This window comes from Haemaphysalis longicornis, unplaced genomic scaffold (genome assembly GCF_048455015.1).
Source record: "Haemaphysalis longicornis isolate Haplotype H1 unplaced genomic scaffold, Haemaphysalis longicornis Haplotype H1 scaffold_3, whole genome shotgun sequence".
Taxonomy (NCBI): Eukaryota; Metazoa; Arthropoda; class Arachnida; order Ixodida; family Ixodidae; genus Haemaphysalis; species Haemaphysalis longicornis.
Window position 1 is genome coordinate 196658670 of NW_027526335.1, and position 13307 is coordinate 196671976.

Sequence of the window (13307 nt, forward strand, 5' to 3'; positions counted from 1 at the left end):
CTTTCACTCTTGACACCAGTCTTGAGCTGCTGTGGGTAAAAATGCAATTTTCTGGAGTAATATATACGGTTGCTAATTCGTATAATCCACCGCAGAGCAATGATGTTTTTGTAAATTATTGTCTCTGTATATAACTTAGTGAACTTTCTAACGCCTCATGTTAGAAAGTTTGTTATTGATCCCCACAATGCGTTATCATATCAGGCGACGGCTTTATTTATTCTGATATAGAGTAGGAAACATCCCCTTCAAGCACACAGTGCAACGGACACGAAGAAGCACAATTTCTTTGTAGATAACAGCTGTTTCATCCAACACAACTGGTGCATGCACCAACATGCGGCAACCGTACTGTGAAGTTAATTATCTCAAATCTACTTATCAATGGGAATGCCCGTTCACTGGAAGAATATAGTGACCACTGTTCTGTGCACTGCTTGCGCTTGCTTCTAATCCCAACGAAGGTAAAAGCCGTAAAGTACATGCCTAACTACCATGCGGTCAATACCGAGAATATGACTCGCAAGCTGTCCCAATGTTTTATCAGATTTTGAAGGAAAGTCTGCAAACCGTGCTACCACCTATAACTTGGTAATGTTCCATGGTAATCTTAGCGGGATAAGACAGGCTCGCTTTCGAAAAAGCACACCTATAACGAGAGCTAATTTCCTGCTCTTCTCTATGAACCGAAAGAAAAGAGTGCACAAAAACGCAAAAAACTAACAAATGTCAAGATTGGCTGATATATTGATATCGCTACTCTATTTGGTGCAAACGAAAAGCAAATAAAATCAATATTTCAACTAAATTTTTCCTATTTTAATAAATACCGATCCTAAAACGTTCCGTCAAACTGTTAACCCAGAAGACAAAAAACGACTCGTGTGCTTGAGCAAAGAAATGCAATTGCTTTTCTTTTTGCATATTGTGTTAATGTTTTTAACGAACACGTTCCTTATATTTTCATACAAGCATCTTTGGTGAATGAATTTTGGAACGTAAACCACCCAATGATCATCCCCCTAGCGGAGCCTGTCGCAATTACTTTAAACGGTTTTGCCAGCGCAATCGACAGATTGCTATTAAGCTAAAGTCCACGCCACGACTATGGCAGCAAAAATTCATGAAATATAGCTATCCATATCCCATACTTTTAACTTTGAGTAGTTTTTAGCAATTTTGTACGCCACGAGCTGATTGATTGATTGTAGGGTTTAAAGCGCCGACGCAACGCAGGCGATGAGGCGCGCCGTACTGGAGTGCTCCAGATTAATTTTGACCACGTGGGGATCTTTAACGTGCGCCGAAATCTCGTACACACGGGCATTTTTGCTTTTCATATTCACCAGAAAAGCGACCGCCGCGGCCGGGAATAGAACCCGCAACCTCCTGCTCAGCAGCGCAACGAAACTCAGCGAAACTCAGCAGCGCAACCTCGTGCTCAGCAGCAGTAATGAACCAAAAACGAATCCAATATGCTGGGCATCGGAGAAAGGGAACTCACCCCTTATGAATTTATTCCGCAGTGAAAAACTGCTTGATTTGCCCGTGCTGTTTTGTACAAGCTTTGGCACAACGCGGTGCTCTAAAGAAGCAAGCTCAATTACACGCGCATTAACAAACGTAACCTTTGCCTTTTACCACCCTTTCGGTGCCGTAACTAGTTTAAGAGCCGTACGTGAGCTGAAAGGGCGCGTTTTTGCGAACTTGATTCTCTTTACTGCACTCAAAATTGTTGAAAGAGGGCCAGCTGGGATACTGTATCGGGAGGTGACATTTTTCTTTCCGGTTGGCGGTTACAGCACTTAAAATTGTTGTCTTGAATAGGCACAACTTTTTGTTTTCTGGAGGGCAATCTCATGGACAACGAGCAGATATCGCAGATACTAGCTGAGACGTGCGACTACACGCCTACAGGACGGCCTAGCACCTCAGAACTTAAGTCGGGAACAACAAAAGCACTCACACGTAAACACGCACAATAATTACCTGAGCGGGTCCAAAGTAACCTGAAGCTTAGTTACTCTTGCTAGCTGGAGTGGTGTCACGCTGCACAAGCAAAACCAGAAGTGGATTATAATTTAGCAACGATGTGGCGCTAGCCCTTTCGTTCGTTCTCATGATCTTGACGAATTTCCTTTTTAGACGATTATAGACGCTTTCGTTGCTACAGGCTCCTAGTGCTAGTATGCTAGCAGGCTCCTTACAGTGGGCAATGGGAATTTGAATACTTCGTTAATTCAGGATTTAGTTACATAGAGGTTTGTTACATCCAGAGTTAAACGTACACGTGTTAGCGGGAGACTTGATATCCTTTAACCTGACCTACTGAACTCATGCCAGGTGTAGTCGCTCCGGGGTGCTTAAACGCTGCTAAAATTGAAAGTGAACATTTATCCATCGCGTTCCAACATTTCACCAGTGTGTTTTACCACTTCTTTTATTTTTAGCACGAACTACTGAACTCTGTCTACAGAACACCTGTCGTTTTTTTGTTTTGTTTTATTATTCACCTGACGTAGCTGGTTAGGCTATCTCCTGGACAGACCTCGGCAGCATAATTACACAGCATTCTCTCTCTCTCTTTCTCTCCTTTATCTCGCCAAAGTAAAATGTTTTTTTTTTCATGTACTGAACTGCCGTAGCAGCAAGAACTGTATCGTATCTTGGGCACCCAACTCTAATGTGCCGCGCACGCGCAGTTTCTCTGGCAGCAAGCGCACGTGTCGAAGATTGTTACTCCAACAGCATATCTGTTAGAAGGTGAAAGACACGCCCTCTCCCAAATACTATATATGCAGTATGTGTGTAATAAACGTGGTTCTTTTCCCCCACTGCACCGGCGTGGCATGTTTGGCGTTGTACACAAAACGATACATGGTGTCAGGAGTGGGACGCCGATCCAAGCACGGTTTTGATCTTCGACGGGCAGCAAAGACGACGCAATGAATTGGTTGAGGGCGCCTGGCCCTTTGAGCACAACAGAAGAAGCCGCCAAGAATTGGGAAACGTTCAAGCAGAGATTCGAGCTTGTCCTGGCGGCATCGGAACCGAATGAGAAGCAGCGATCATTGTCGTCGAAGACAGCGCTCCTTCTTAGTGTCGCCGGTGAGGACGCCATCGAGATATTCAACACGCTCAGCTTCGCAGAAGGCGAGGACAGGACCGACTACACGACGGTTATCAAAAAGTTGGACGACTACTTCGTGCTGCAGACCGACGAAGTGCATGAGCGCCACATTTTTCGGTAGAGAGTTCAGAGCCAAGGGGAGCCATTTGAACACTTCTTGAGAGACCTGAAAAAACAGGTGCGGGCGTGCAACTTTGGCACGCTACTCGATTCTATGGTCCGAGAGCGAATTTTTAAATGCAAATGCATTTATTAGCAGGGGGTTGTCGTGCTCCGTTGGCCGGCGTGCGCCTGCATTCCTCCAGCGCGAGCGCACGTGAGCGCGCCCCTCGTAGTTCTGCCTTCGTCGTCGTCGTCGTCGTGCCGGGGGTGCCTTGCTCCGTTGGCCGGCGTGCGCCTGCATTCCTCCAGCGCGAGCGCACGTGAGCGCGCGCCTCGTAGTTCTGCCTTCGTCGTCGTCGTCGTCGTCGTAAATGCGAATGCATTTCTTAGTCGGGTGTTGTCGTGCTCCGTCGGCGTGCGCCCGCAGGTGTTATCTCTCCGCGCTCCTGCTCGCCCCTAGCAACAGCTGTGGCGCGCCTAGCAACCGGAGCAGGTGGTAGCTCGGGCGGGAGTAGCGGAGGGCAAGGGGAGAGGACACGCCCGAGGGAACTTGATATCGCACGCCGTTGCCACGTCTCCCGTTCGGGACACGTCTCCGTACAAGGACTTGTACACCCTTGCCTACACCGGAGACGGAGTGTTTGTGGTGACCGTGTACCTCGCGCCCAACCTCGCTCGAGACGCCGTTGCCGCGCAGCTGGACGCGGCTATGGAAAGTGTGCGCGTGCGCTCTAAACCGTCTGACCCCATAGTCTTGGTTGGTGACTTCAACGTTGACGTGCGCAAGAAGAGTGGCGAGTGGCTGGTCGAGTACATGCAGACCAGGCACTCTATGCATTGTCTCTCTGCCGGCTTCGACAGTGCCCCACTACCATTCACGGGAGTTGCATTGATCTGGTCTTTACGCGAAGCTGTGACGCGCGTATGCTTCTCAAAGACCCTTTGACCGTGCACTTTAGCGATCACAAGGCAGTGATTGTGGCCGTCAGGTACAACGATAACAGAAACAGGTGCTGATGAATAAATGATTACGTTCTCACTCTCGTCATTAATTACGCCATTACTCGCAACACATTCATCGGTGCACCCAATGCATTCGCATTTTGCACGATTCCCTTCGTGGAGGTGCGGGGGATTTTTTTACGGAACCAACGATGACAAGGTGTGGGAAAAGCTGATCAGAGACTCCCAGCTGACTTTGCAGAAGGCTGAGCACGTCTGTAAGGCAGCCGAAACATCGTCTATACACCAAGAAGCCTGGCCACGAGACCAACAGGAAGTACACGCCGTCCGCAAGGTACTATTGACACCCGAGACAGGGCAAACCAAGGTCTACAAATGCTCCAAGTGCGGACGCACGCATCAGCAAAGAAGCTGTCCCGCCTTCGGACGAACGTGCAGGAAATGCCAAAGAAGAAACCACTGCGCGTTTGTTGCAAGGCCGCTGCAATGGTGGGTGAAATTCAAGATCGCGAAGACGACTTCAGCGTTCTAGAGGTGTCTGCAAGAGGCGTAATAAGCCAACGGGACTAGATGGTTCGAGCTCAAGTCAACAACGTGTCTGTCGAGCTAGAGGTCGACACAGGATCTCAGGCTAACTCGCTTCCCTTTGAAATATACCGCCGAATTCGCTCCAGTCCTGAAATGAAGCCAAGCAGCACGGTGCTTCACTCATACGGTGGAGGCACAATCAAGCACCTCGGAATCATCAGAACGGAAGTGACGCTAGGGGATCGAACTGTTTCTGTCTAATTTTTTGTGGTACGTAAAGGTAGTTAGGCAATCCTGGGCCTTCAAGCAACCAAACACCTTGGGCTGCTGTCACGCGTTCACAGCGTATCACAGGACGGCTGCGAAGAATTTGTGTAGGACTTTCGTCACCTGTTCACCGGGACCAGCTGCGTTCAAATAGCATAGCACATGGTTCTTCGAGACGACGCCGTGCCAGTCATTCAACCTGTCCGCCGCGTGCCATTGGCCCTGACAGAACCATTACGAGGAGAACTCGAGAGGATGGAGCGTGCTGGCATCGGTACAAGAGTCACCGAGCCTCATGACTGGGTGAGTCCTCTGGTGATAGTTCGAAAAAAGAACGGAAAAATTCGTCTTTGCATTGACCTTAGGAGAATAAACGAGTGCATAAAGAGGGAGCAGGACATGATGCCGCGGCGAGAAGACATCGAAGCCGAGTTAGCGGGTGCTACAGTGTTCACCCGCTTAGAGCATAACTCTGGATTCCACCAAATCCCTTCGTATGACGCCACATTGCGGATTTGTACCTTTTCCACCCCGTTCGGCCGCTACCGGTTTTTGCGATTGCCCTTCGACGTATCGTCCGCCTCGGAGGTCTTCCAAAAAACGCTGAAGGAAATTTTCGAAGGTCTTACCGGCGTGAAGACCTTGTGCTCTTCAACCATACCAGTTGAAGAGCACAATGATCGTCTTAAATCTGTGTTGCTAGCAGCAGAACACGGCGAATTAACCTTCAACCCTGATAAGTGCATTATCGGCGCGCACCAAATCGAGTTTTTTGGAGATGTGGTCAATAAAGCGGGCATCAGGCCAAGCTCGCCACTGATAAACTGTATGCTGCACATGCCGACCCCAGGGGACAAGCTGGCGGTGCAAAGGATGTTAGCCTTCGTCAATTATTTCAACAAGTTTCTGCCTTCGTTAGCTTAGAGAACAGCTCTTTTGAGGAGCTTGATTAGGCAAGATGCCGTTTTCGAATGGACCGACAACCATGCAAAGAAATGGAAAGAACTGTGTGACTGCTTAAGCAAACAGCCCTTGCTGTCGATACTCGATCCGGCCAAAGCAACAAAAGTATCTTGCGATGCGTCACGGGACGGGATCGGTGCCGCGTTGTTGCAGTGTCACAACAAAACATGGAGGCCTGTGGCTTATGCGTCACCAGCGCTTACTGAAACACAGCAGCGATACTCTCAAATTGAAAAGGAGGCGATGGCTGTGGTCTTTGGCTGCGAAAGATTTAATCACGTCGTCTACGGCCGACAATTCACGGCTGAAACAGACTACCGCCCTATGATCACTATCTCCCACAAGGCAATTGGCGACATGCCTGCGAAGTTGCAAAGATTTTTTTTGAGATTGCTGCGTCATGATGTTGAGCTCAAATGTGTTCCAGGTAAGCAGCTCATCCTGGCCGACATATTGTCACGTGACACAACAGAGACCACAGCATGCGACGTCGACAGCAACGATGTAGAGGTACATACGGTGCGTATAGTCTCTTCCCTCGTAAGTGAGGACACCTGGAGGTGGCTGGCGACAGAAACGGCGCGAGACGAACAGCTGAAACATGTGCTGAGCGATCTAGAAGCTGGAAAACGGTTGGAGGGGCCATGGAAACCATTCGACGGAGAGCTATCGCAGGTAAAAGGAGTACTCCTGAAAGACTGCAAAATGGTTATTCCGGCTAGCATGAAACGTGAGACACTTAAATGATTCACCAAGGGAACCTAGGAATTAACAAGGGCAAAGCGAGAGCACGACGCCTTGTGTTTTGGCCGGGAATAAACTCGGACATAGAATCGTTCGTCCGGACGTGTTCTATCTGCAAAACGTATGCGTACAGCCAGCCTCGTGACCCTTTACTGATGCGCCCTGTGCCCGAACAACCGTGGTATCGCGTCGGCATGGACATTTTCGAGTACGGCGGGAAGTCGTACCTATGTTTTTATCACACCATGTCAAACTTTGCCGAAGTTGAACTGCTGAAAGACACCTCGGCCAAAACGGTAGTAGACGTAGCAAGTTCAGTCTTTGCCATGCACGGCATACCCATAGAAGTTTGTTCTAGCAATGGTCCTCAATTTTCCAGTCATGAATTCGCATTGTTCTCACGACTGTACGACTTTAGGCATGTCTCGTCTAGTCCAGGATACCCCCGTTCTACCAGACTGGCTTAAAAGGGCGTCCAGATAACTAAACGTATCCTGAAGAAAACGACAGAGGCTAAACAAGATTTCTGGTTGAGACTTCTTGCTTTCAGGACCACTCCACTTGAGTCAGGCCCCTCGTCTGCTGAGCTGCTGATGGGGCGACGGCTCCGCACAACCATTCCCGACGTTCAAGGCAACCCCAGTCGCGAGGTATTCAGGCGCCTCCAGACGGACCATTCTAGAAGACCAATGGTACCTCTGAATCCAGGAGATTCGGTCCGGGTCAAGAAGGGTGCATGGGAGATGAAAGAGAAAAATCTTCGGTCATTCCGGTCACCCCAGGTCGTATACAGTCGTCACAGAAAACGGCAGGGTGTTGAGACGCAACCGCCAGCACCTACTACTGACCAGGGAGCCCTTTCGACGCGACGACCAGGACGACAATGAAGATGACGTCGAGGCAGGACCCGCAGCCGTGACAATGCCTGCTGAGCCTGCTGCCCCCACAAGTGTCTCATCCACACCGGCACTGAGAAGGTCCCTGAGACAACGTCGACCGCCTGAACGTTTGGCCTACGACCAGAACTTCGTGCAAGTGCCTTGAACTAGTGCCTCAAAATTTTATTGGGGTTATCCATAGTTTCTTTGTTATTTCCTGTTTTTGTAACGGAGGAAGTTGTATCGTATCTTGGGCACCCAACTCTAATCTGCCGCGCACACGCAGTTTCTCGGGCAGCAAGCGCACGTGTCGAATATTGTCACTCCAACAGCATATCTGTTAGAAGGTGAAAGACACGCCCTCTCCCAAATACTATATATGCAGTATGTGTGTAATAAACGTGGTTCTTTTCCCCCATTGCACCGGTGTGGCATGTTTGGCGTTATACACAAAACGATATACAAAAACGAAGTTGAACATTGTGGTAGCCTGGTTCAAAAAAAGAAACCATCTGTGGTTATCGGTACGGTATCATGGTTGCATGAAGACGTCGCAAACAAAGAATTATTCCCCGATAATTTTTAATGTCACGAGATTGTAGTAGCGGTCACAGCGGCGGTGTTTTCATTTTAGTTGAGCGTATTCTAGCTTCCTTGAAAAGCTATCTTCAAAGTACTTCTTGTAAATGAGTTTGGGGCCGCTAAAGAATATGTAATGGCAAATGCATGTCAGTTTGCAGCTTTTACCACCTACCGACGCCTGGTGCAGAGGAACTGTTCGAATTCTTCACGGCGGCGGAGTCTGTTCAGTCTGATTATGTTGTAATGGGCGGAGATTACAACAAAGCAGATAATTGATTGCCATCCGCAGACTGGTTTTCCGGGTATAATTTGCAGCCTTAACGCGTCAACGTGGAACTTTGCGAACTTGCTTTCCCTAACGCAAAGTCGCAGAACCAACCCACGGCAACGCCATTTTAGACATTTTCCTACAAATGAACCATAAACCATAACAACTACTATCCACGGCTATTGTACCTGCTATCAGTGGTCACTGGGCTGTCGTATGTAAAATGAATATAGAAAGCTTATACGCCTGCAACAAGAACTGCCCCAAGTCTTTTGCTATAACACTAGAGTAACAAAAATCAATGAAGCCCTAAGCAATTATGTTACAACTTATGAAACTTTGGCAGAGTCACATAAGGTATATTAACTGTGAACTCTTTTTCAAAGACACACTACTGTTACGAGATCGTCATGGTCATTATTCCCAAGACGTACCAGAAATAGGCCTCGGTTTACAAAAAAATCACGCAGGGTCTACCAACGTCGGCAAAGAATCTTCAAGTTGTTTGGGCGCGCACCAGCTCAGAAAACTCATAAATGCTTAAAAAACATTCCATTCAGTTATATTTGCCTTAAAAGATGCACATTCGCGTTTCTTTGATTTTCTTGAATAACGATCTAAACAAAATCCGCAGGAACTCTGGAAATAAATTTAAAAAAAAATGTCTTGTTACAAGTTATGGTTGAAGGAAACTGTATTGCGAGAAAGCTTTCGAGAAAGCAGACCGTTTTAACCACTACTTTACCATTCTGTTGTCCTTAGCGTTGGCCCCAAATTACCAACACTGCGTGTTTAATATTATTGCCACCAAACCCATGGAATTTATTGTGTTCGACTTACATGACATCCAACTATTTGTGGAGGAACTGAATATTTCAAAGGCAGCTAGTTCACACAATTTACCGAATGCCTTTCAAAGACTTTGCGTCGCATACGGAGAACTGCATCTGAGAATAGTGTACGTGAAGTCAACCGACGCGGGTGTCATTCCAAATGAGCACAAAATAGAAATGTTACCCTGATTTATAAAACCGGACCACGATACGTTGTTTATAATTTCAGGCCCGTTTTGCGGATCACTGCATGAGGAAAAGTACTAGAACATGACGTGCACACCATCATAGACAAGAACATTGAAAACAACGCCTTATTGAACCCATCACAGCATGGATAACGTTAATTGTATTCTTGCTTCAACCAAATAATGCAGTTCACACATGATATTGTCACTGTAATTGACGGCCGCGAGTCTATAGACTGTGTTTTCTCCGATTTTAGGAAAGCGTTGTATGTAGTTCCTCAGGGGCTGTGTAATGCAGAAACTGTCATCCTACTGTGTTAACCGCGAGGCTCTGTCTTGGATATGAGCCTACATGACAGGTAGACAACAGTATGTATTTGTCAGCGGTGCAGCATCAAATTCCTGAGATTTCAGGGATGTGCCAAGGGTTGGTCTTGGGGCCCTAGTTATCTCTAATTGACATGAACGACATCAGTTTCAATATTACGTTAGGAATGAGGCTGTTCGCTGAAGATTACGTGTCGTACCAAAACATTTCTTTTTCTCACGATATCTAAATATTTCAAAACCACCTAAGTAGGATTTCCACATTGTGTAGAAAATGGCGGTGGCACTAACCCTTCAAATAACTGTTTGCATTACGTTTAACAGAAAAGCGTGTTTCAACTACCCAAATTATCAAATAAGAATATATTTATTATATAAAATATAAATTTCAATATCTTGGTGTTTATTTTGAGTCCACAAGTGCTGGTATTGAAGATTTCATAGTCAAGGTCACCGGCCTTGTGGCTTCAATCTGCGCGCCAACAAGCAGGTCGAATTCTAGACCTTGCCCGACGCATTTCACAAAACCGTGGATGCTCCTGATTCAAAATGGCCCAACTCCTGGTGCGGTCAATACTTCAGCCTTGACTTGTCTATCAGGCTCAATTCCAGCGTATGACATAAGCAGAGTGGGCCCGACTTGAAGCAATTAATAGAACTGCATGCGGATGATTACCTGGCTCCCTCAAATAAAGCCTATACCATCTCTTCTGGCAGAAACTCAACTTAACAGCTTGCATGAGCTTGTATATGAACGCCGCTCCGCCAGCCAGCACAAACTTAATTTGTTTCTGGAAGCAGCGGCGTTGGCGATCTACATGGTCCGTTCTTTACCCGCCTTACCAGCCCACACTAGCTAGGCCGACCTGGCAGTACCATCAAGTGACCGACAACCGGCCGCTCATTCGACTTCACCGTCGGTCGACGGGAAAGGCAGACGCGCCAACCGCGCGCGAGCCTTTACTATCGACTGTGAACCAGCCCCATGTTGTAGAGGAATTTGTGGACGCTGGCGCCCAAGACGTCGTTTTAACTACGGCAATCAAATGATCCGCTCATTCAGAAGCGAACAAAAACTGCGCTTATAAAACACTCCGCACCTAGCCTTCTATGCTGGTGGAGCTTACAGCCATTCGGGACGGACTAAATTCGCTAATACCGGCACTTCTTCAAGACCGTAGAAGTTTTACGCCACCAACTTACACGAACTCAACGGCGGCATACGGGATTTACGACGTGTAGCCCCCAACTCGTCTGCACCGCTCATATTACGGCGCATAGTTCCTTTCACCTTACGTCGGTTCCACAGCCCCTGCCCTTCCTCAAAACTGAGCCATATAAACAATTACTACAACTAATGGAAGACCTGCGTCGCCCCACACGCGCTCTCATCCCACCGTGTGAAAGAGACCTTACCAGTGGGCTCGCTCGCTGGGACGAGGTCTTGCTGCGTAGACTTCGAGTTGGGGTGGCCCTCTCTCCTGCAATAACCCGGGCATGGCCACCGCGATACCATGCCCTGTTTACCAACAACTTCCCCTTCTGTACGGCTCTTGCCGAAGTTCCCGAATGCCCACCTGCTATGAACGTGCCTTTCCATGAGTGCAGCGTGATCCAGACACCTTCGCGGCACAGGCCTGCATCCTGGGAGACCCCCTGATCTCCAACGACGGCTCTGGGGGACCCACCATCGCTGTCTTTTGGATTTCCTCCGGGAAACGGGTGCCAACTTGTACCTCTAAGACTTGAAGCCAAAGGGCATACTATCGCAACTAAAAAAACAAGTCCACACTCTGCTGGCATAGACACATAGATAACATAATTTCTAAGGCGTTGATACCATTAGGATTCCGACACCATAACACAAGTAGTCTCCCGCAATCTGGGAGAGAACGTGTATTACAACTAGACTATGGTTTATACTCGAATATGGTTGTACAGTAGGGACCGACTGAGTCTTCTTCTAAACATCTAAAACGTGCAAGCCCAGCATTCGATATGTGCTAGGAAAACTGGCTATGGGAATTAATCTAAGTAAAAATGGCGAATGATAATGTTAAATTCACCGTCACTTCAACAACGCAGAACATTACTTAGCGTGAAATTATTTTGTGAGATGTACTTTCCACAAATTGATATATTGCGTGAAACTAATATTTTACCTCCGCACTATGCATCTTCCTGCACAGAGCACAACCATAGAGCTCGGGAGACAGCATGTAAAAATAGGACTTTTTGTAAATTGTTTTTTCCTAAGACCATGTGTAAGCGGAATAGGCTGCCGTCTTGTGTCTTCGAACAGCGCAGAGGCAACGCATTTTTGTCCACCCTTAACTTACTATACTTAAAACTGACATTGTTTACTGTTTACAGTGTAAATGGTCTTCTCTTTGCGTTCTTACAGTCAGGTTTATATGTGCGTGTATATATTCAGGGTCTATGTATGTATATGGTATGCGTATATATGAATGTGGTTTATAATAAATAATGTATGTTGTATGTGTACGTATGAAGCATTTCTATACGTATAGTATGCATATATAGGGCCCCGTATATATGTAAAGGAGGTAATAAATGTAAGACATACATGTAAATGATAAACAATTCCCGTTTTTGAGCAGCACTATTGCTGAATCTTTTAAAATGTTTGTAACACTGTTAATCTATTTCATATTATCGCACTCTTTATATGTTTGGTTCACCATTACGGCTACTTTCAATTCTATCTTGTGGTAGAGCACTGGTTTTTATTTGTCTGTATATGTACCCATGCCCCTCCCACTATACCGAAGCACTGCGCTGTGGGTATAAGATAAATATTTATAACAATAAAATAATACCAGCAAAAGTGCAATTCTTTATTAAATTCAGACAGAAATTACATTGACGTTATTACGTTACGCTGTTGTTTCGGAGCAGTTGCGCACCCTGATTTCAAGAATCAAGGAAAGTAGGAAAAAGTCAGCACCTGACAGCAGACGCCAGAAGAGACAATGTGCTCGGGTGCAAAACTCTTCGGCAAATTTCAATGGCCCAGCAGTTTCGGAACAACCCATATTTAAGGAAGACCATGCGAGATCGATCAATTGTAGTCATTATGCTTTTTTGCGACACACAAGTCCAGAACGTAGAATGCATTACGGCCCGCTCGGGTTTACGCAACAACAATGCGCACAAAAGTCACGGCAGCAGCATGCCATTCTTAACAAACCATCCGTACCAGCTCTGCGCTGCAGGTTGCCCTAATGTTTACTGCAAAGTTCGGAGAGGACAGCCACGTGGTTGGAACGCGTGAAGCAGCTTACGTTTAGCAGGCACCCCGGAGGCTATCAGCGGCTGTCATACCATCACACCGACAAGTAGGAAACATGATATTGTGCAGATCCGGCAGCAACCCCTAATTTTTTTCACGCATTCTACCGAGAACCAATGAATAGCTTATCAACAAAAAACACCCGTAGAAGCGCACGATAGTGCGTATTTGTTGGCTTGAAAAGGGTACGATGTATTCACAGCACCCCAATTAGCAGTATT

At 46.9% G+C, this 13307-nt stretch overlaps 1 pseudogene; it reads left to right on the forward strand.

Moving 5' to 3' along the window:
• The first annotated feature begins 2945 nt into the window (after positions 1-2945).
• On the forward strand, positions 2946-7741 carry LOC144175626 (uncharacterized; annotated as a pseudogene).
• The last annotated feature ends 5566 nt before the right edge of the window (positions 7742-13307 follow it).